The following is a 24847-nucleotide window of genomic DNA, read 5'->3' as shown; positions in this document are numbered from 1 at the left end:
ACATTGCAAACAAAGTAAAGTTCACATGTGTTTGTAGATTTTCAGTACAATGTACATGGATTAGTGACTTGGACGGGGTGAGTGCGACAAGGGGGCCGAAGGACCTTCTTACACCCGCGCCTGCGTGCGCGCGCGCGCGCGCGTGTGTGTGTGTGTGCGTGCGTACGTGCAAAACATTCTCTGCGCCACTGAGTTTGCGGCTTTTACGTTAAACAAAAAAAATTGGTTGATATTAACGTGGGCAATATTGACGCGTGGCCAATATTGACATGGCCAATAATGTCGCGTGGCCAATACTAACGTGGCCTTAAATCTACCTCGTGGTCAATCGGGATCGTAGCCAATATTGACGTGGTCAATATTTACGTGGCCAATATTGACGTGGCCAATCGAGACCGTGGCTAATATTGACGTGGCAAACGGGTGCCACTCGTTCAAACGAAGTTCTCTTTGGCCATATTTTCTTTTTATAGTGATTGTCACGGTCTCGACTATAAGCACAAGAAGCCATAAACATAAGAAGCAAAGAAAATTTATAAAGCCTGAGTGTTGACATAATATTATGTTCAAAATTTTAAGATCCCCACAAATTTGCCAGTCACATTCTGAATATTTGATTTTTTTAATACTAACGTCATACTGTAATTCTCTTTTAATTCTGTTGAATGTGCGATTGGTAGAAGGGCAAAAAAAGATATTGTTAAGCAAAACTGCTTTCAGACTCTGTTTAGATGAATCGATGAATAACCTTCACTCTTCAGCTTTGTAAACATTTGGCTTCAGTTCATTTATCAATCCATTAATATCATGACAATATACTAATGAAGGTTTTTCTATTTTTGTAAAATACATTCTAAAATCTTTTTTCTATTTCGATAATACATGGCATTCATACCTTTTGATAACAAGTTTTTGCTTTTCAAAATTAAGGTCAATTGTTTTGAAGTATCATTAGATAACCCTAGATCTCTAACAAAATCATTTAATTCCTCTTGCATGAAAATTTTAGGTACCTTCTTTTTTTGATCATATGGAACGTGATCATGGTGTCATTTTTTTTCATTTTATCAATGATATTACTTTCTATCTCAGAGTTCTACATCACTACTTTCAAGGTTCTCTAATAAAGAAATCGAATTCGCTATTTCATCTTCAATATCCCTGTCATTGCTTTTAGGTGATTCTATGGGCTTCGTAACAGTAGGAACATCTATGTAAACAATATTCTTCTTATTTTTTCTATTGAATTCTGTTACATTGTTTAAACAGAAGTAACAATCTCCTTTATGTAACGACTCTTCCCAAAGTGTAGGTATAATAAGTTTTAGGTTTTTACTATCTCGATTATTTTCCCAACGTCTCAACATAATATAACAGGAACTACAGATTCTATGAGGCACCTATTTTTTATCTTGATTTAATATATCAAGATTGAAACAATCTTTATAAATGCTTTTTATTCTTTCGGAAATTAATTTATGATATTTTTTAGGATATATTTGCCACATATATAGCAGAATACGTCAAAATTTTTATCACAAGAATATTTGGAGGTCGAAGCTCCAACATTAACTTGTGATGGAAAATGTGTTGTACTTTTTAAGTAAGTAATAGGTTTTTGAAGTTTTTTAGGTGCCACAGTGATATAGAAATGCCCGCGTGTTAGAGATGCTGGTCTAATCGCAGGTGAGTCAGCTGTGGGTGGTAATTCTCATTCCCTAGACCTAAGTATAAGGTTTTCCGTCTTTGACGAGAACAATGTCAACTCGTCGACGGACACGCTACAGCTTCATCTTCACACTCTAACGTCCCCCTGTAAGACAGGGGAGCATCCCAGATGCGCGCAGTAATAAACGAACACAGTGCGAAACGGACACAGTGTCAATCAAACAAAGTGAAGTTCATATGTATTTGCAGATTTCGAATACAATGTACATGGGTTAACATTCTTAGGCGAGGTGGGTGCAGGAGGTAAGCTAAAGGCCCCCCCTTGCACACGCTGCGCGCGCGTGTGCGCGCGCGTGTGCGCGCGCGTGTGTGTGTGAAGCATTCTCTGTAACATATGGGTTTGCGACTGTGCTCGTTTTTTACTGTGTCCGTTTCGCAATGTGTCCGTTTCACTTAATCTGCTGTGTCTGTTTATTCCTGTGCATATCTGGGACTCACTCACAGGGCAACATGCTTCTGCTGGCATCGTACCTCAACAGACCAAAAAGCGAATCATTCTACACATCCCCTTTCGGGGCAGTTGTTATTGCCTACAGCATCTGTCATGGTAGCAGGATTTACTCGATACGATTACTAGTAAAATTAGACCAAAAAATACGAGCAACCTTGTGGATAATCTCGATGAAAAATATTTAAGAATTTAGTAAAGAAACTTAAAATAGGATATCCTATTAGTTTTCGTTTATTTGGAATAAATCCAAAGAAACTAAAGTTACGAAAGGGAGTCAAACGAAAAAGAATTTTGAGGCATTTTTTGAGATTAGGGACAAAACTTGACGTGATGTGGTAAAACGGACAACAGATTTGGATTCAGCAATTTAAAATCAAATCTTCTGAACATAACTAGCAAATCTGGGGATCTTAAAATTTTAAACATGATATTAGGTCAACAATTAGGCTTTACAAATGTCTCTTGCTTCTTATGTTCAGTCGCTTCTTATGGCATAGTCAAGACTGTGACGATCACTATAAACAAAAAATATGGCCAAAAGAACTTGGTTTGAACCAAATTCAAAGAACATCATTGCTAACCTTTTAGTTGATCCAAAAAAAGTATTGCTGTATTTGTAGATTTTCAATACAATGTATATGGGTTAGCGACTTGGATGGGTGGGTGCAGGAGGGAAGCTAAAAGCCCTCCTCCGCGCGCGCACGTGTGTATGTGTGTGTGTTTAAAGCATTCTCTGCAACATATGGGTTTATGACTGTGTCCGTTTTGTACTGTGTCTGTTTCACAATGTGTCCGTTTCGCACTGTGTCGGTTTCACTCAACCTGCTGTGTCTGTTTATTACTGTGTGTATCTGGGACTCACTCGCAGGGCAACACGCTTCTGCTGTCATCGTACTTTAATAGACCGGAAAACGAAACATATAAAACTTGGTCTAATGAAGCAGTTTGTCAAGGCTTTCAAGGAAGAAGGAAAATGCTTTGAGTATTTAGAAAAACAATTCCCAGAAATATCTAATGCAAAACTGAAAGAAGGCATTTCTGATGGACCAAAAATTCGATAAATGTTAAAGGATGAGAATTCCACCAAATCAATGAATAAGAAAAAGAAGGCTGCGGGGATTATTTTTAAAAAGGTTGTAGAGAAATTTTAGGGTAATTATAAAAGTGAGAAATTTTAGGGTAATTATAAAAGTGACGGCTACCGAAAAATCGTAATGGATATGGTGGAAAACTTTCGAAAATTAGGATGTTTGATGAATCTGAAGCTGCACTTTTTAAATTCTCGATTATTTCCCAATAAATTTAGGAGATTATAGTGAGGAACAAGGAGAACGATTTCATCAAGATATAAAAATAATGGAGCATCGCTATCAAGGGAAATGGAGTATAAATATGACAGCTGACTACTGCTAGATTTTGAAAAGAGAAAATGTACGACAGGAAATTGAATGTAGAAGAAAGTCACTCCTTAAACCTTTTGAGAGTAAAAGAGTTAAACACAGTAGGAAAAAATTAATATATAATTGTGGTATATTAAGATATATTGAGATAATTGTGATATATTGAGAATTGAAAAGAAATTTTAATTTGTTAAGATTAATTTGGCTTCAAAATTCAAATCCAATGTATTCAAAAACATGAGTCTATTGTCTATAAATTTCAGTCGCCAGTGTTTACTATTTAGCTTAAAAAACGCTTTTTTAGCGATTTTGAGGCATTTTTTGAGGTTGGGGACAAATAGTAACGTGATGGCGTTTACCAGTATGTAAATATAAAACCGGAATTTTTGTATAGAAAATACACGTTTATTGTATGAAAATGATAAAAAATATTTTATTCAAAATATTGCCCATCGCTAGCTGTACATTTTTCCCATCTCTCTGACAATTTGTGGATGCCACGCCAAAAAAACTGTTCCTCTTTAGAAATAAACCAGTCATCCAGCCATTTTCGTACATTTTCGTAAGATGTGAAGCACTGCTCAGGAAGTGCGTGTCCCATCGATGCAAATAAGTAATAATCGGATGGAGCCAAGTCTGGTGAGTAAGCCGCATGCAAAAGTCTTTCCCAAACAAACGTCTCAATCGTTTCCTTGACCGGTTTTGCTGTGTATGATGGTGCATTATCATGAAGCAAAATCACTTTGTGTTGCCTTTTTTGATATTTTGGTCGTTTTTCACGCAAGCTTGATTCAAATCGATCATTTGTTGTCAGTAGCGTTCAGTATTAACGGTTTCGCCAGGTTTTAACAGCTCATAATAGATCACACACTTCTGATCCCACCAAACACAGAGCATTCCCAAAACTAACTAGTGAATCCCAGATGCTCACAGTAATAAACGGACATAGCAAGCTGAGTAAAACGGACACAGTAACAAACGGACACAGACCAAACGGACACAGTAATAAACGGACACAGTACGAAACGGACACAGTAACAAACGGACACAGTGCGAAACGGACACAGACCAAATGCGCACAGAGCGAAACGGACACAGACCAAATGCGCACACTGCACATGCGCACAGACCAAATGCATACACGGAAAGTCGCAAACCCATGTGATGCAGTGAATGCTTTGCACGCGCACGCACACACACACACACACACACACACACACACACACACACACACACACACACACACACACACACACACACGGGGGGGTGCAAGGGAAGCCTTCGGCCCCCCTCCCGCACCCACCCCGTTCAAGTCGCTAACCTATGTGGACTCTGCTTGCAATGTACATGGATTGCATTTGGTCCGTGCGCACGTGCAGTGTGCGCATTTGGTCCGTGTGCATTTGGTCCGTGCGCATTTGGTCTGTGTCCGTTTCGCTCTGTGCGCATTTGGTCTGTGTCCGTTTGTTACTGTGTCCGTTTCGCACTGTGTCCGTTTCGCTCTGTGCGCATTTGGTCTGTGTCCGTTTGTTACTGTGTCCGTTTATTACTGTGTCCGTTTGGTCTGTGTCCGTTTGTTACTGTGTCCGTTTCACTCAGCCTGCTGTGTCCGTTTATTACTGTGCGCATCTGGGACGCTCCCAAACTAACGCATAAACTGTTTATGTAACTATAAATTATAAACTATGCATATGAAACAAAAACATTGTGATTTTTGATAAAAAAAGGTACAAGAAGTGTGATAATAAAGAATGCACTGTTTATGTGACTACAAATTATAAACTATGCACATAAAACAAAGACATTCCCAGATAGCACAGATAATTCTTTTAAGTTTAAAAAGAATTCACCTTTTTTAACTTTTTAAGAATTTCCGTAATCTGTTCGAAATGAATTCAAGAAGAGTACCATATTTAAATTTGTTATAAATTCACATAATTTAGTCAAAATGAGTTAAAAAAGAATTCAATATTCAAATTCCTTATGAATTCACATGATTCAAAATTAGTTAAAAAAAATATCACATACAAATTTATTATGAATTTATATAATTTAGTCAATATTAAAATTCTTATAAAGAGCCGTAACACTATAGAAAGGTATAACAAATATAAGTGTCTTTATTTTTTTTTTTTTGACAAAGCAAAAAAATTTTATAACACATTTTTTTATTTTATTAAAAAGAATATAAAAATATATATCTTTTTGTTATTTGTCAAAAATACTATTATTATCTAAATAGTATATAAATACTTTATACTATTGTAACATGCGCGCCGGCGGAAATAAAAGACACTTTTTTTTAGAACAGGCGACTTTATTAATTCGATTGCAAAACACGTCTTAACGAGAGCGGGGCCGAGATTCAACTCGCTTGTTGACAAACGTTACGTACGACACTAAACTATTTGGGTTTAGTAACTGAAAAATGTAACGTTGGAACAAATATATCTTTCTTTTTAATAACTTTCGGCGTTATCTCTTTGCAACCTGATCCCGAGGAGTCATCGGCAGCGATCCCGTACCGTGTCTCAAGACCAGGGGCACAACAGAACATATAATAACGCGTTTAATAAAAAATTTGTAAAAAAATTGTAAAAAAAAGTACATTATATTTATATAAAATTAAGAAATGTTAATTGAATAATATACTACAATAAATTATGGGAAATTTTATACATAATTTATACATATATAATGACAATAAGAGAGTTTCTCACTTATAATAATAATAATATACCAAATTCTCTATTTTTGTAGCAGTATATTTTTAAATTAACATTTCTTATATTTCAAAAAATCCTTTATTACCCCTTTTTTTACACCAAAAACCAATTTCTTTTTACACTATAAAAGAAATCATAATAAATTAAAAAATGTATCTCGATAAAATTCCATTAGAATACTATTAAAAAATAATTTTAAATTCAATGCGAATTCTTATAGAACATAAAATGAACTTTATATGCATTACAAAAGGGACTCAGAATTGGTGACATACAAAATAATTTTTTTTGAACTCTTAAAAATTCTTTTGGTGCAGAAATGGGTTAGAAAAAGACTTCATTTCAAAATTTAGGTATTTAAAAAAAATTTTTTTCGAATTCGTTGTGCTATCTGGGTTATCTTCCGTCTATAGCGATTTGGCCTTGCAGTCGATGTCGATGGTTTGCCTAGAGTTACCCATGATCTTTTACGTTTAGGATTCTCAAAATATATCCACTTTTCATCGCCAGTCACAATTCGATGGAGAAATGACTTTCTTTTGCACCTGGCGAACAGCATTTCGCAAGTGGTTTTTCGGTTTTCCTGTTGTCTTTCATTTAGTTCATGTGGAACCCATTTTCCCATCTTCTGGATCTTTCCCATGGCTTTCAAACGTATGGAGACGACTTCTCGTGTCATTTAATTGATCTACGAGTTCTTCTTAAAAACATAAATATGGCGGTCATGCTTTATTTTTCAATCTGAACAGGACCGTCTTAGCGATTTTAAGGTATTTTTTGAAGTTAGGGACAAAACCTGACGTGATGGAGTTAAACGGACAATGGGTTCTGATTCAGCGACCCCAAAAACATATAGGCATGGTGGTGTAGTTTAGCGAACAGGCAACTTTTTTTGTGAGCCCGTGCTATTAACCATTATCGTTCAATCTGTGGACACCGACATCTACTGTTTATACAAGAGTTTCTTCTCTTTTTGAACAAGAAGAACAAATAGCGGTCGTTCTCTTCGCCAGAATAAATTAAAACCAATTATAGAAATTATTCGACCTAACTGGCTAGTTTTATTGATACAATAAACGCTACCCTTAATTTGGGTCCTTTTTAAGCATGTCGATTACAATAATTACTATGACATCCCGCAATTTGTGACGGGTGTGCAAGTATGTCATCTAGAAATCACAAATTGTCACAATACCGGTTAAAGTTATTAAATTAAAACAAATATTAATTAACAAACACACGTATCACTTACAAATTTTTTTGTATGTTAAATAACATATATCGAATATCGTTTGTCAAAAATTAAATTACAATTTCGTTAGCTGACTACTATTTAGGTATGTACTGTCGTATGACTGAAGAAGAAACAAGTTTTTGCTAATCTAACAAGGAGATCCCAACACCTGCTAAGCCTACTTTCGAATGAGCCATAGTGCATTCAAAAGGAGACATGAAAAGAAAACGTTTTTATGTAAATTTCCACCTATAATATTATACAAGAATTTTAGAATATCATAATAAATAAAAATGTATTATTTTTTATTATATTTTATAACATTATAGAAAAAGTGAGTCCAAAAGTAGGACTAAAATAGCCTCTTTCGCCACCCTTGAATTCCGACTTGAATTTGGTACTAAACAATAGTTATATATAAGATATTAATTCCCTAGAAGTTTCAGATTAAGTCCACTTTTCATCTTAAACATATGAGAGGTCAAAGTTTGCATTCTGCAACGCTAACACAGCCACACAAAAATAGAAAAGTGGTCTGCCTCTGAGACCCCACTAGCCAATTTCTATGTATTTTGACGTGCTGAACACACATCCGGTCAGAATTGCTCTATCTTAACCCATCTTTAAAAAAAAGGCCTAAAAATCTTTGAAAATTATAATAAATTTCGCTGCACAGAAAATAGTGGGTGATAGAGCAATTTTGATATCGGATTTATGTTTAGTGGCTCGAAATATATAAAGATATCATAGTCTGGTCTGCGATGCTGACCATTTTTTGTTGTTGACTGTGCTGCGCTACTACACACAAAGAATTGATTTGTATCACAGACCAGACCATTATATCTTTATGTATTGTGAGCCATTGAAACACAAATCTGGTGTAAGAATTGCCCCATCACTATTTGCCGCCTGCAGCAAAATTAATACAATTTTCAAAGTTTTTTAGACCATTTTTTCGATTTCAAAAAAAGGTGGATGATGGAGCAGTTTTGACACCAGATGCATGTTCAATACGTCAAAAATACATATAGATTGACTAGTAGAGTTTCAGAGACAAACCACTGTTCTGTTTTTGTGCCTGTATTAGCGTTGCAAAATACAAACTTTAACCTCTTATATATTAAAAATAAACAGTGGGCTCAATCTAAAACTTCTAGAGGATTAATGTCTTATATATAATTATTGTTTGGCATCAAATACAAGTCGGAATTCAAGGATGGCAAAATAGGCTATTTTTGGTCTCACTTTTTATTAAAACCGCAAAAAAATTTTTTTTAATAAAAAAAATTAATTTAATTGGCATATAAACTGTAAAAAATTGTCATAAGTGATCTCAAACCCAGCTCGAATGGCAAAACACTAGGCGTGCATCTAGCACTTGCGGCCATGGCGCTAATTAATGCCGAGAAGTGGCTTTCCATTGTACTTACCTTACTGGCCAAAAAAAAAATTTTCTCAGAAATTTCTCAGAAACTACTTCACCCAAAAGCCAAAACACGGTTTTTCTTACTTCCTCTTTCGAATGCACTATGGCTCGTTCGAAGGTAGAGTTAACAGATGTTGGCATGTCCTTGTAAGACATTTATTCTCACTTCTCGTTTCTAATTTTTAGTAGAGTGTGAGCTTCAAAAATTATCTCATATATGAAGAAAACAATCCCAAAAAGAATTCATTTAGAATTCTACTTCAATTTAAAATGTGGAAGTGTAAAAATTTACTCTCAATTTTTATTTTTAATCCTTATAGGATATCATATAAAGGAAACAGTGGTGAGGGCAAATGGAAGAGGTTCAGTGGCGCACAGTACAATTGGACACGTTGCAATTGCCTACCGTGTTATTAGACGCGAAACATTACGCACTGCTCAATTGGACAACATTCGATTAGACACCGTTCGATTGGACACCGTTTGATTGCGCAACGTTCGATTGCGCACCGTTCCATTGCGCACCGTTCAGTTGCACACCGTTCAATTGCACACCGTTCAGTTGCACACCGTTCAATTGCACACCGTTCAATCAAACACATATTAAATATTCATACATTATGGCTGCGTTTGCAATGTGTACATGGGTTAGCGACTTGGGCAGGGTGGGTGCGGGAGGGGGGCCGAAAGCCCCCTTTGCACCCCCCCCCGTGTGTGTGTATGTAAAACATTCACCGTTTAATTGCGCACCGTTCAATTGCACACAGTTCAAGTCGCAAACCCATTGCGACTTGAACTGTGTGCAATTGAACGATGCACAATTAAACGGTGTGTAATTAATTGAACGGTGTGCAACTGAACGGTGTGCAATTAAACGGTGCGCAATCGAACGGTGTCCAATCGAACATATCCAATTAAACTGCCCAAACAAACTGTGCGCAATTGAACGGTGTGCAATGTTTCATGTCTAATAGCACGATGGGCAATTGCAACGTGTCCAATTGTACTGTGCGCAAATGAAGGCCTCTCAGGGCAAATTTCTCAGATTTGCAAAAATCAACAAGAAGAGAGCTCATTAATTTTCGCATATCTGAAAAATTCACTCCATCCTTTGGTTTCAATTCTTAGAAAAGGGTGAGTATCAAAAATAATCTTATATATGAAGGAATCGACCCAAAAAATCATTCAGAATCTTATTTCAATTCGAAATACAAAAATGTAAAAAATACATTTTTAACACTCTTATTTTTAAATATATTTTTAATATATATATTCAACCCTTATAAAGTGAATAAATCCTCAGTTATTGAGTGAATCCCATGTGAAGAAAATACATTTACCATATATCAAGGTATTTTCAAAGTACATTTGAAGGTTGTTTACAAAAATGAAGATCTAATAAAGATTTCAGAAAATCAATACACAAGGATTTTTTGAACAATCTTATCTTTAAAACACCTATGTTTTCATTTCTTGTCACATTTAATTCTTTTCCACATTTAATTTTCATTAATTTTCCGAGGTTGTACGTAAAAATTGACTCTGCAAATTGAAAGAACAATAAAAAATACCTTTACTAAACAGCACTTTTAAAACGATTCATTTACTTGTATAAACACGTGTCATCGGTGTTCACAAATGGTCAATTTGGTAGTAATGGATTAAGGAAAAAGGATAGCATTCCCCGTATTTTTAAAGTATAAAAGCATTCTTATGTATTATTTTATCTGGTTCATTTGTAAATGGGCCGAAAAGTTTGGATTGGCAACGTATTATTTCTCATCTCTGACTTTACAAATTCAATATTGCTATAGCAAGAGTTTATAAGTCTTAAATAGAAAATTAATACATAAAAAAGGAATAGAGGAGAAAATGGTAATATAGCCATTTAGATCTTATATACAATAACTTTGTTAATAATCAATATTTTGGGTCGAAACTTTCTATGACTTGTAAACACACTACTTTATTCAAATTATATTCTTCTGAATCTAAAATTTCAGAGGTAAGTTTCGGCTTTGTGTAATTATCATGTAACAATTATAAATATCCACAATTTATATTATTGTAGCACTTTACTTATGCTTTTCAACACTGTATTTATTTTAAGTTTTTATTAAAACATCTTGTTTATAATTAAAGAAAGAAAGCTCTTTAATTATTATAAACCATTGGCCAGGGACATTAGTAAAAACACAATATACCGTATTAATATACAAGAAAGTTAAGATTCTGTTTCTTTATTTAATGTTTAATTTTTTATTAGTATTTTTCTTGTCTTTCTCTAATTAGTTGAAACTTTTTGACAGGTAAAAGTTAAGATAACAGCCCTTGTAGTACATAAACACAGTTTTATTATTTAATGAATAGCTGTATGTGTAATTTTTTTTTATAAGTATGCTTAATTACCGGTGTGTGCAACATATTTTTGTAATTTAAGTTACAACTTGAATGTGCGGGACCGCGGTAACGACCGATCAAACGGCAATGATCGTGCACCCGCTTATCATCCGGCGCGAACGGTTTATCGCAAATATGACACCGCGTCGCGTTTAGTGATTAAGGCAAATCGATTTATAATCGATTAATCGATTATCTAGAAATAAATAATCGCAAACAATCGATTAATAAAAAAAAAATTAATCGGTCTTAATCGATTATTAAAATAATTAATCGACTTTTTTTCGTTTTTTTTTCTTGTTATTTTGATAATGAGTTCTGTTGTACCTTGCGGTGCAACAAAATGATTTTACCGTACTTTGCGGTGCGACAAATAATCTTGTTGGGCTCGTTGCTGCCTTAAGAGTAGGAACTCGCGAAAGGAGGCTTTTGTTCGCAGGGTCCTCGAGTCACCAACACACTTGTTATTAGTAATTAACCAAAGAAGTGTTTATTCTCTGTAGTTACAAGGCAGTTCTTTACACTTGCGATCGGCGGAGGTCCCGTGTCGTTTTACTCAGACGTGATAAGATACGGCGCGCGGCTCTGAGATAGCGCGCTGTATATTCGCTCGCTCGAGATGCGTTGTGGCTAAGTCCCAAACTCTAAGTTCGTACGCTAATATCGCGGGCCGTATGTATCGGCTTGATTGACTATCACTGATCCCGCGGCCCGCTGTCCGGCAGCGGCTTAACCCATTACTTCCCAAGCGGACATTTTATAGTCGATTGGTTTTTGGCTCAGAAAAGTGATGAGATCACATGAAAACTTAAAACAAAATATGCTCTTCTACGTAAAAAGAGTTGCTCTTTCAGATTTCCGGGGTCAAAATTTCAAAATTTTCTATTGGAAATTAAATATGGCGGCTCAAAGTTGATATAAATTTTTTCATCGACTATTGACTTTTTATAGTAGAAAACTTCGAAAAATTTTGTCCATGACTGTAAACGATTGAAGTGACGGAGTTTGCCTCTTTAAATTATAAACTATGATTATTAATTGATTTTTTTAAGTAGTTCAAGTAGTTTAAGATGGTGGATGCAGTATGGCGTCCAAAACATGGAAATCATATTTTATTGCGATATATGTGTGTGAATAGTCATTTCTCACATTTTCGAGGTCGCTGAGTACGAATCTTTGGTCAATTAGTCATTTTTCAAAATGGCGGATACAATATGGCGTCAGAATACACGAAAATTAGATTTTGTTGCGAACTATGTGTATCATATTACATCTGCCTTTCGAAAGATATAAATCAAACTCAAGATTCGTATTCAGCGACCTCAAAAACATATACAATTAGTACCCACGCACATAGTTCACAGTAAAATATGATTTTTGTGTATTCTGACGCCATATTGTATCCGCTATTTTGGAAAATAAAAAACACCCAAAATTTGTTTTCAGCGATCTCACAAATACATAAAATAAGTATTCGGAGGCATAGTTTTTAATAAAGTATGATTTTTATGGCATATTGTATCCGCCATTTTGAAAAATGAGTAATTGACTAAAGATTCGTACTCAGCGACCTCGAAAATGTGAGAAATGGCTATTCACACACATATATCGTAATAAAATATGATGTATTTGGACGCTATATTGCATCCACCATCTTGAACTACTTGAACTACTTAAAAAAATCAATTAATAATCATAGTTTATACTTTAAAGAGGCAAACTTCGTCACTTCAATCGTTTACAACAGTCATGGACAAAATTTTTCAAAATTTTTTACTATAAAAAGTCAATAGTCGATGAAAAAATTTATATCAACTTTGAGCCGCCATATTTAATTTCCAATAAAAAATTTTGAAATTTTGACCCCGGAATCTGAAAGAGCAACTCTTTTTACGTAGAAGAGCATATTTTGTTTTAAGTTTTCATGTGATCTCATCACTTTTCTGAGCCAAAAACCAATCGACTATAAAATGTCCGCTTGGGAAGTAATGGGTTAAGTAGTGCCGCGAATTTGGCATAATAGTGGGGTAATGGGTCCTCTGCATGACCATATATGGTCATAATCGCGCGCATCCGGCGCGCGGGAAATATTCGCGAGCTTAACAACAATTGCCAAAACGCAAATATGCATTTCCGGTGGCATGATTGTTGCTAAGCTGAACTTCGCTGAATTCCATGCGATGCCCGGTGCGTTGACCGGTGCGATGGTCGGCAGCGCACGAGGCATGTTACTTGACACCTCGCGATAACGAGCCTTCCTTGGCGAGCTATTCTAATCTATCTTTTACAATTTAATTTTAATGTTTTATATTATATTATATTATCGGTTGCGAATGTTTCGCTCACAACAGTTCAATTATTCGCGATATTATTGGACCGCTTTCTAGTTAGACGTATATAACCTTGTTTACATCGACTTAACCCTTCGATACGATTTTTTATGCTAAATCGCATACGAGCTATCTTATTACGTGTCCTGATTGGCTCGAATGATTATATTACCAATCGTAACCCAATCGTAAGACGCCTCGTATGCGTGCTAGCATGAAAAATCGTATCGTATGTCGAAAGCTTTAGGTACGCGTGTGTAAGTATGTACACTGGTCAATCATAGCTATTCCTCTAAAGTCCGTATCAGGCTGGAGTATCATGGCACGTATTTTCCGCGTAACGCGTATCGCGTAACCAATCATATCGTTCATTTTTTTAGAATGTTTCAACAGAAATGTCGTTGTAAATTCATTGGTTACGCGATACGCATTACGTGGAAAATATTATGGAACTCTAGCCTCAGATTGTCGACTGACTTTTATCTGACAAATCACATCAAGGTTCTGTCAGAATCTCAATCTGTGAGTAAGTTTCCACCGAGGGTTCAAATCGGGTCAGAGTCGGGTCAATTAGCCATTGGCTATGCTGGTCACAACAGAAATTAGGTTACTTCCGTTGTAACCAGCATAACTATTAGCTAATTGGCCCGACTCTAACCCGATTTGAACTCTCGGTGGAAACTTATTCTGTGATGGGTCAGAAGATTGACTCTATATTTCTGAACAAAGTGAAAATGTGAAAAGTGAGTAGCACTGTTTCCATTGATTGGTGTATACTTTTAGGATTAACGATATACACCACTGTTGCTCATTTTTCACATTTTCATTTCTTCAAAAATACAGAATCGACCCCCGGACATAGAGCTTGTATTAATGGAGGGGCCATTGCTATATGCCGGAGTCCGAGCGGGGAGAATCAACAGAGACATGAATATATTCTCATATATTCTGTCTCTTTTCGTGTTGGACATCCCTACCACTCCGTTTTCTAGAAGGAAACAAGCGCACATACGAGCGGTACGACAGGTACGAGCCTATCTACTTGGTGCCTACTTGGGCCTTGGGCTGTTACAATTAGTACAAAAAATTTTTACATACGAAAGTAATACTGTGCATTCATTGATTGGCATGCATCTTTTAGATTCTAAATTATGTACCACTTAATGAATGCACAGTGTTATTTTTGTAAGCAATTTTTTTTCGTATGAGTTCGAGAATCGGGCCTCAGATTGTATAGTTACGAACCTGTTCCCACAAAAAAAAAGACAGAATGTATCCACCTCTCTGTCGATTCTCCCCGCGCGCGTCGCGATGCATCAAGGCCCCTCCATTAATACAAGCTCTATGCCCCCGGATGAGGCCCGATGTACAATAAATCGTTAGTCATGGGTTGTAAAAAATCTAACCAATCACAGATCTTAGAGAAGAATAAGCGAATATGATTGGTTAAATTTTTTACGATTAACAACTAACGATTTATTGTAGACCAGGCCTAAGGCGTGGTCTATAATAGATGTCGTAAGTTGTATTGTAAGAAATTTAATCAATCATGTTCGCTTTTCTTCTCTAAGATCAACTATGATTGGCTAGATTTCTTACGGCACGACATCCATTGTAGACCAGGCCTAAGTCAGTCAGGTTTCAGTAATTTGATACCGTGATTGGTCAGTAGTGTTTAGTATGCCTACGTCATTGAGTAAATTTCCACCGAGAGTTCAAATCGGGTTAGAGTCGGGCCAATTAGCCAATAGTTATGTTGGTTATAATAGAAGTAATTTCCGTTGTGACCAGTATAGCCATTGGTTAATTGGCCCAACTCTGATCCGATTTGAACCCTCGGTGGAAACTTATTTATTGCAAACAAGATTCTATGTACTATAATGATGGGCATAATCGGTCATTTCAAAGAAAAATTATAAATTTATATTTTAAAATATTTTAAGGCTATTAGAAAAATTTTCTGAAGGCCTATTTATGTATATAAATATATAAATATTTTAAAATACAAGTTCATAATTTTGATGTATTTCGATAATAAATATTTTTTAAATAAAATTTTTTAATTAAATTATTTAATATTTAATATTTTATTAATATTTTTTTAAATATTTGTAGTAAAATAAGTATGTTAAATAATTATTAACATAAAAAAGATAACAAAGTTACACAATTATAATCAATTAGTCGATTATTATAATAGTTTAATCGATTACAATTGATTCCTATTTTTACTATAATTGACATAATCAATTCTTTGAAATGATCAATTATCCCATCACTAGTCGCGCTACAGTATGCCTCCAATTGTTCTTTTGATAACGTTTCTATGGGAACAAACGTTAACATTGGTGGATAAACGAGTCTTAACATTATGCTTCTAATTGTTTCGCAAACCAATCGCAATACACAGTCGGGATCGCGACAATAATGATACGCGTCGTCGTACCAGCATATTACGTAATATATGGTGCTAAATATCTAATGATGCTGGAACGTGTACGTTGCCGTATCATGTTGCGTCTTCCATTGCACACATTCCAAGTCAGCATAGATCACGAAGGGCACTCGTTCCTTGTTGTTTATATTCCGGAAACTTAATCCTTTTTTAGTCGATAATATGATACCGCAATCATTCATCTTCTGACAGCATACAATTGCAGCCTCTCACAAGATAAAAAATAGTGCAAGGACCTGTAAAAATACAAAAAAAATTTTAATTACTTTTTTGGAACACGGGAGTATTCATTTTTATATAATATACATACCGATTGCAAATGTATATTTTTCCATTATGTTTGCTAAATTTCCAATATGTTTGTGGGCTGACAAGGCGGGATACATTTTTAATCCATGTGAAGTGACCCACGTTGTTATCTCTTGGATCTTGCACGTACAAGATTGACATGCTTTTCCTTCTTGTTATCTGTGTCGTCATCTGTGCCCCTGGTCTCAGGACACGGTACGGGATCGCTGCTGATGATTCCTTGGGATCAGGTTCCGTAGAGATAACATCGAAAGTAGTTATGAAAAGATATATTTGTTCAACGTAGTTACAGTTCTCAGTTATTAAACCCGAATAGATAAATGTCGCAAATGATTAAGTACAATTTTGCGTTACGATGAGCGACATAGATTCGTCGTTGTATTAATTATTAATGAGCCCGCTTATTCTCTTTTCGCGGCATTTATATACGCCACTTTTCGGCCTGTTGCTAGGGGGTTTTTCCCGCGGCCTTTGGGCCGTGCACTTGCTTAGCAAGCAATTGCTGGCTACGTGTATTCCACCGGAAATCAGGAGATTTCGGGTGGCAATCGAGTACATTGCCCGGTGCGACGTCCGGTGTGAAGGCCGAACGATGTCCTCGCGCGAAGTGTCACTCAACACCCTTATCGCTCGCGCTATTCTCGGTGTGAGTGTTGCACACTCACAACATCTGTGAGCGTATAAATCTCCTCCTCCTCTTTTGCGATCTCGTAGACATTGACACATCATCTCTCAAATTTTCCAATGTCTTTTACTATAACAGGAAACTTGATGTCGTCGAACTTTAGGATCTTTGTATAATGAGGGTACGACGACTCTAACTCCGTGTTTCTTTCTACAGGGTGCAAAGCAGCGACCACCGACCACGCGAAACACGCATTGTCCTTCGATTTTACATTTACTACCGCTCTTTTCAACATTATTTCTCGCGGCAATATTACGTAACATCTCGCGTGTAAAGGATTGCACTTGTTTATATTTAGAGTTAAATGAGAATTTGCGAAAGCGCCCACCCGCTATCACATTTTTGAAATTGTTCCAAAGACGCTAACGTGGCTCCACTCATGCAAGTCCGACGTTCGGAATAGTTTACAGTTTTACATGGTGATACTTTTGTTGGGTATTTGTCACTACAAACACGCCATTAAACGCGATATTCACTTTTACACAATTGTGTCTCTCTAGAGCGTTGTATGGTAAACGAGACGAGTGTGCGTAAATGCATTTCCCCCTACCCCCCCCCCCAAAAAAAGGCCAAGGAAAGAAGCAAAAGCTTTTGAGCCCACGCGAAGCGCGGGCGAAAAGGCTAGTCTATATATGTATATAGGTCATATGTCCGCGGACTATTTCGTCATTTGTGGTCCAATCCTCTTGAAGAGAGGGTAGGTGTCTCGGGTCGAACGCATTTTTTACTCACTCAAAAATATAGGTCAACGTGCCGATAGGTTCGCTATAATCCGTTTTAAGTACGTCCGTCGGTTCAAGTTTCGAGTCAACGAATTGAATCGCTTTAACTTGGGATCGAACCAGGTGCAGTCTTTGTTCGGGATGAGGAGAGGTCGTTATTAATTAAAATAAATTATGAAATTTATGTAACAAAAAGAAATAACAAAGTATTTATTCTAAATTTCCCAAAAAGTTATAAGAATATAAAGGAGACACTGAAGTCGTGATTTGACAATTTTAATAACGGTGGTATAATTTAAAACGCATAGTATGTATATAGTTGTACAAATATTATATAAGTATGTGGTAGGCGGAGAAAGGAAAACAAAGATTGTTGTTTTTTAATTCTATAGTTATAACGGTAAACGCGGAGCAAAGAAATAGTCGAAGGGTTTACTAAATGGTTACATGAGGAAAACAGAGATGCTTGAAGTCGTAAGAGGATAAAGAATAACGCGGGAGAGAGTGGGGGTGGAACATCTTCGTTTTGGGGAACTGATCGAGGAATAAATTGGAGAGTCAGAAAGAATGAGGACGTCTCGAGGATCACACGGGAATTCCTCAAGGTTGTGAGATGCCGATAGAGGTATTCTTAGAGAAATCCAAGTACTCGGAGTAGACAGCGTCGAGTAGTGCACGAGATTGCCGATTAAACTCTAAGAGGGAATTATTTATAAATAATAGGAGCGTGTCTTAAAGAATTAAAATGGAAGGAAGTAGATGAGTAACGTAAAAACAAAAGAAATTGTGATTGTGGGACTTACTCATTACTGGTTCTCAAACAAATCGAAGGGATTTCTTGACCGGATGGAATGGCACTAAAGTTTATTCGCGCACTGATTTTACATAATTATTTCTTTTAACTAATTAACTAAGTAACTACTACCTTTCCTCGTTACCAATTACTAACTGGAGTTAAAAACTACTGAACTCATTACTAATTACTCACTCACTCGTTACTGATTACTGAATACTGACTAACTGACTATTAACTAACTCTCTTACTACTCGTTCTCTTCAAGATTTGGTATTATATATACAGAGTCTAATAGAGGGAGGATCCAGATGTAGGTCATTTAAATATTCTAATTGATAGGACTCTTTTTCAGGGTTGTGTGGTGGGTGAATTCTACGTTTTTTTATTGGAGAAAGTTTTTCCCTTTTGACCAATCATATGTTGAGTAATCTGTCGAAAGTTTTTGTTTTCTCCCACATTCCTTTAATTTTATCGAGGGGATCCGACCTATCGCGTAGGTTATCTTCCCTTTGGATTTAAAAGATAAATCATTCTTTATCGTGCTAGACGTGCTGCGGTATGACTTGCAAATGGAGGAAACGGTTATTTATTTTTTGCTAATGTTTAGATACTTTATTGCTCCTTTTTTGTGAGGAAACATGAAACTTTGCTTCGATCCCGAGTTTGTTTTTGTATTTCTACCTTCAAAATTTATTGTTTGTTGACTCGATATTCAAAAGGAGTTTATTCTCGATATTCAAAAGGAAATTATCAACTTAATCGTTTCGTGCATCCATGTTTGTCGTCACGTTTCTAACAGAAACTAATCCTAGACGCATAAAAAATTATCGGAGACTGTTGAAACGGAATTTCTTTTGTAATCTTATTTGTTTCTCTGACGAAGAGAAATCGTGGAGTCTGCCGGACGTAACAATTTAGAATAAAAGATAATAATAGAACCACAGAAATAGAAAGTGAAAAACATTGTAAAATATTTAATTGGATCTTTCGAAAGAGTAATAGAAGATAATAAAAAAGGTACAATTAAAAAAATTTGTTTGTCTATTAAAAAAAAAAAGAAAAATTAAAAATATTTAGTATATTATAAGATATTTAAAATTGAAATCCATATTTTAACAATAATTTAAATAAATATAACAATAATAAAATTCAAAATGTCTTTTATAAATTATTTTAAATTTCAATCTGTTTAAAATAAAAATATTTTTATTAGGCTTAATATTGTTAAGTTTTTTTAAATTACTGAAAAAAAAAAACTAATTTTAAATTTTTTATAAAAAATACATTGTATTTTAATATTGTTAAAATTACTAAAATTATTGTTAAAATATGGATTCTAGTTAAAAAATTTAATATAATATAATGAATAATTTCACAATTTAAACTATTAAAAAAAAAGATGTTTTAATTTAGTTTAATACTATTTAATTTACTTAAAATATTGAAAAAAATGAATACTAATTTTAAATATCTAATTATAATATAAAAAATAAATTTTAGATTAAGAAAAAGGTTCAAAGGATTTAAGTAGAATAGAGGTAGAGAGTAATAGATGTTCAGAAATAGATAATAAAAAACATTTCGACAATGTATTAAGTGGATCGAGTGATAGAGTTTTTGAATATTTTAAAGAAATTTAAATTTTTTCTAATTTTAATGTGTATTTATAAAAAAAATGTTTTACAGTATTTTAAAAAAGTTTAGATTACACAGACACACAATAAAAAAGTTGGTCTGGCGGACCAGACTAGTCAATGTATTTTGACCCGTTGAATCCAAATCCAAGATCAGAATTGTTGAGTTGGCTCATTTTTTCCTAATCTCAAAAAAAATTTTTTTTTAATGTTAATCCGGCGGACCAGACTAGTCTATGCTTATGTATTTTGACCCGCTGAATCGAAATTCAGAATTGCTGAATTGGCTCATTTTTTCCTAACCTAAAAAAAAAAACACTTTGTAAAAGCAGTTTGAGTCACAAATGTATAATTCAGAGCTTGCAGGCTTGCGTAACCACATTACACGGCAAAATTTTAATACGTATGACAAGTCTGAGCTTCTGTGAATGAATAGGGTAGAAAATTTACTCGCTTTTTCTATTGTATTTAACTCTTTTATTTTCAAAGGTTCTGTGCAATGGTTTCTCTTACGTTTCTTCCCTTTCACAGAGACATCTTGTTTGAGCGTCCAGCAGAAATCAGCGATCATGTTCACATCCTACTTGCCTTGATATCGATGCTCCATCTCCTTGATGTCCTGATGAAATCTTTCTTCCTGTTCTTCACTATAATCATCTATATTTTCTGGGAAGTAGTCTATATGAGAAATACAACTTAAAATTCATTAAGCAACCTAGTTTTTTATAGTTCTCCGTCATTTCCGCCACCCTTTCTCTGTAATCTTGACTTTATGGTTTCCTAGAAAATTTTCTGTGACACCTTTGAAACTCAGCCATGCTGCTTTTTCGTCTTCAATCATTTCGGTGACAAAATTGTCGTCTCTCAACATTTTACGTATTTGAAGTCTGTTGAAAATTCCTTCCCGCAATTTTGCATCAGAGATGTTGGAAAATTTTTCTTGTAAATATTGGTAGCATTCACCACTTTTATTTAGAGCTTTCACCCATTGTTTTATGAGTTTTAATTTGATACGAAGAGGTGAAAGAAGAACTTGTGAAGGCTCAACTAATGGTTTATTTATGATGTTTTTAGACCCAGGTTGCAAAGACGTCCTTATCGGCCATTCTTTTCTTATGTAATGGTTCGTTCGATCTTTACTATTCCATTTATATAGGAAGCACGGATTTTTTGTGCAACTTGATTTTTGACCTAATAATATAGCGAGAATTTTCAAATCCCCACAAATTTGGCATTTATGTTCTGTGTATTTAATTTTTTCAAGAACTGTTTTCAGGTTTGTGTACACTTCTTTTATCACTACCAAGTGCCCTACAGGAATGAAGGCATATACATTAGTATTGTGCAGCAACACTGCTTTTAAACTTTTTTTAGAAGAATCGATTAATAGTCTCCACTCATCAGACTTGTAACATCCAGGTTTCAGTTTGTTTATTAGTCCAAACCTTCGAGAATAAAAGAGTTATATATAATAGAAAAAGGGAGTGAATTTTCTACGCTTTATTATTCACAGAAGCTCAGACTTGTCATACTTATTGAATTTTCCCCGGGTAATGTGGTTACGCAAGCTTGCACGCTCTGGATTAGATATTTCTGACCCAAACTGCTTTTACATGGTGTTTTTTTTTTTGAGGTTAGGAAAAAATGAACCAATTCATCAATTCTGACATTGGATTTAGATTCGGTGGGTCAAAATACATAAGGATTGACTACTCTGCCAGACCAACCACTTTTTTGTGTGTGCCTGTGTTATTTTTAGAAAACGAATGTTATTTTTTTAAATTATGGGTTCAAATTGTTTAAATTTGATTATAAAAAACAAAAAATAAACGAAATATAAAGAGCTCATTAATGCTAAGCAAAAATAATAAGATAAACAGGTCAATATGTCGAGCTAATACCAATTTCATATAATATAATTTATTAAATCAAAAATATATCATTATAAACACTATTAAAAACAACTGTGTTAAAATTTGTTTAACAATTTTAACACAATTGTTTTTTAATAGCGTTTATAATGATATATTTTTGATTTAATAAATTATATTATATTGTGAAAATTGATATTATCTCGACAGATTGACCTGTTTATCTTATTATTTTTGATTATAAAAAATAAATTATAGAGTTCGAAGATGGATAAGATGATTATTTTATTAAAGTTCAAAAGGAATATGATAAACATGAGGTAGAAAAGAAGTTTGAAGAAAGAAACAAATTAAAGAACAAGAAAACATAAAACAGGAAAAAATCGCTTTTTTCTCTTTGCGCATTCTCTCTTTTCTCTCGTTTCCACAATTTCGTGAAACCGTGAAAACGAACGAAAATAACTGACCACGCGTGATTATATGTAAGATAAAAGTCGCGAAACACGCATCGTTTCCATGTTTCGCGAAACCGCAGAACGAAAAAAAATAAATCGCCATCTACCCGCAAAACAAACGTAATCCCCATCCGCATTTCCGCGGCATAATCCGCAAGAGATTCTCATTCACGAACCCCACCAGGGATTTTAGCTCACTCCTTCACACGGCCGGGAGAGGGAGCAGCGATTACTGATGGTTAGGTCTGCCTCGTTCCTCCAAGAAATCTACGTCCAACACCCCCCGCGATCCGCAAATTGCCCAATGAGATAGAATACCTTTTGCTGTTCTACTTGTTATACTTCTGTTTATAAAGTACGTAAATCTATTTCAATTTAATATTTAATTTTAAGGTTTTCAAATTGATACAACCTCATGGCATTTAAAACTCCCAGGTTTTTGGTATTTGATAGCGTTACAGATCAGTGTCATGTTGGATACGGAACCTTTTACTGGCTTTAATAGGAAAAATAGGACTGTTAGTAGTCCATACTTATATAATCAAAGTCCAACATAATATACTGGTCAAGAAAATTAGCGCATATGAAAATTTGTGTCATAATTTTGCACAATTTAAAATAAGTATAACATTGCGAAAAATCATCGCATTTTTATGTTCCAAAAGCATTTTAAAGCTTGAACTCTCTACTTTTAGATAAATTTTAGTGATTTCAATTATTTTTTTTTTTTTCACAAAACGGCACAATGATAAAGCTTGACACGTCAAAATAAAAATTTTTATGTAATTTTGCTACATTGTACTTACTGTGCAAAAATCGTCAAGACTTTCTGCTACTTGCATCTTATAGCGGGATCTTTTCCCTTTATTTTGAGTTATTGCTGTGTGATTTTTTGAGTTGAGATTAAAAAAAAAAATCATTTTGATTTTCATCGCTTATTACTCGTGAATAGATCAACATATAGCGCACAGCAAAAAAACGTTGGAAAGCTGAAAGTTTGCACTTTCGAACGCTATTATAAATTTTTTCATAGATTTATTTTTTTTAACAACAAATCGTATTCGAAGATTATCTAAAAAATTTCATATTTTACGGTTTTTATTTAGTTCAATATACTGTGGTGAAGAAAAATTCAATAACATCGCTAAAACAAAGTTTTGTACTACGATTACTCCCCAGTAATAAATACTAACGTTCTTTGATCAATTACTGCTTGTAAACGTTCTCATATGTTTATGCACCTCTCAACGAGAGGCCTTTATTTGCGCACAGTACAATTGGACACGTTGCAATTGTTCACCGTGCTATTAAACACAAAACATTGCGCACAGTTCGTTTGGGCACAGTTGTATTGCACATCATTCAATTGGACACTGTTGCTTTTGGATACAACGCATATTATTAACTTATTTAAATAAATAAACGTGTTACATTGGACATGGTTCTTTTGCGCACGGTTCAATTGCGCACAGTTCTTTCGCGCACCGTTCAATCGCGCACGGTTTTTTCGCACACCGTTCAATCGCGCACCGTTTAATCGCACACCTTTCAATCGCGCACGGTTCTTTCGCGCACAGTTCAATCAAGCGCATCTTGAATATTTATACATTATGACTGTTGATACATTTAGACTGGATTTCCATGGCACGTATTTTCCGCTGATGAATTCGACGTGTTTTTGCATCAAACGAATGAATCTGGCAGAAAAAAGTGTCGCTCTGCCTTGTGAAACGAGATATTAATTGTTAAAGTCCACTACCTGACAAATTATGAAACCTGTCATATCGACGAAATGTGATGACTTGAGCATGCGCAGCGTCATATCCTTATGCTTCTTGACTATAAGCGCATGCTCTGTCTAGCACAAGTCATGCAAAAAATGCGCGAATTTCAAATGTCTATACACATACTTTTACGAGCATCTCGTTTAACGTGGAAAGTCGCAAATTCATGTGGTGCAGAGAATGCTTTGCGCGCGCGCGCGCGCAGACACACACACACACATACACAAACACACACGGGGGGTGCAAGGGGGGGGCCTTCGGCTCCCTCCCGCATCCACCCCGTCCAAGTCGCTAACCCATGTATACATTATAACAAAGTAAAGTTCACATGTATTTGCAGATTTTCAATACAATAATTTTATCGACTTTTAAGAACAGGCCCCCTAAACTGAACAATTACTCTAAATTGTTATAATCATAAACAATCACAGCAAATTCGTC

At 35.1% G+C, this 24847-nt stretch overlaps 1 protein-coding gene across 6 annotated transcripts in view; it reads left to right on the top strand.

Moving 5' to 3' along the window:
- Nucleotides 1-24847, top strand: part of LOC105833430 — a 116554-nt gene that overhangs the window by 77679 nt on the left and 14028 nt on the right. Inside the window, exon 2 of one of the 6 annotated variants that reach the window (XM_036289151.1) lies at nt 4105-4218. The exons of 3 other annotated variants lie outside the window; for them this stretch is intronic. The gene's annotated coding sequence lies outside the window, so the exon portion shown is untranslated. Of the gene's footprint in view, nt 1-4104; nt 4219-9943; nt 10100-22827; nt 22978-24847 lie in introns of those variants that run through there. 2 more of the 6 variants (XM_036289152.1, XM_036289150.1) reach the window with 2 other exon arrangements.

This window comes from Monomorium pharaonis, chromosome 6, assembly GCF_013373865.1.
Source record: "Monomorium pharaonis isolate MP-MQ-018 chromosome 6, ASM1337386v2, whole genome shotgun sequence".
Classification (NCBI taxonomy): domain Eukaryota; kingdom Metazoa; phylum Arthropoda; class Insecta; order Hymenoptera; family Formicidae; genus Monomorium; species Monomorium pharaonis.
This window is presented reverse-complemented; position numbering and strand designations above follow the sequence as displayed.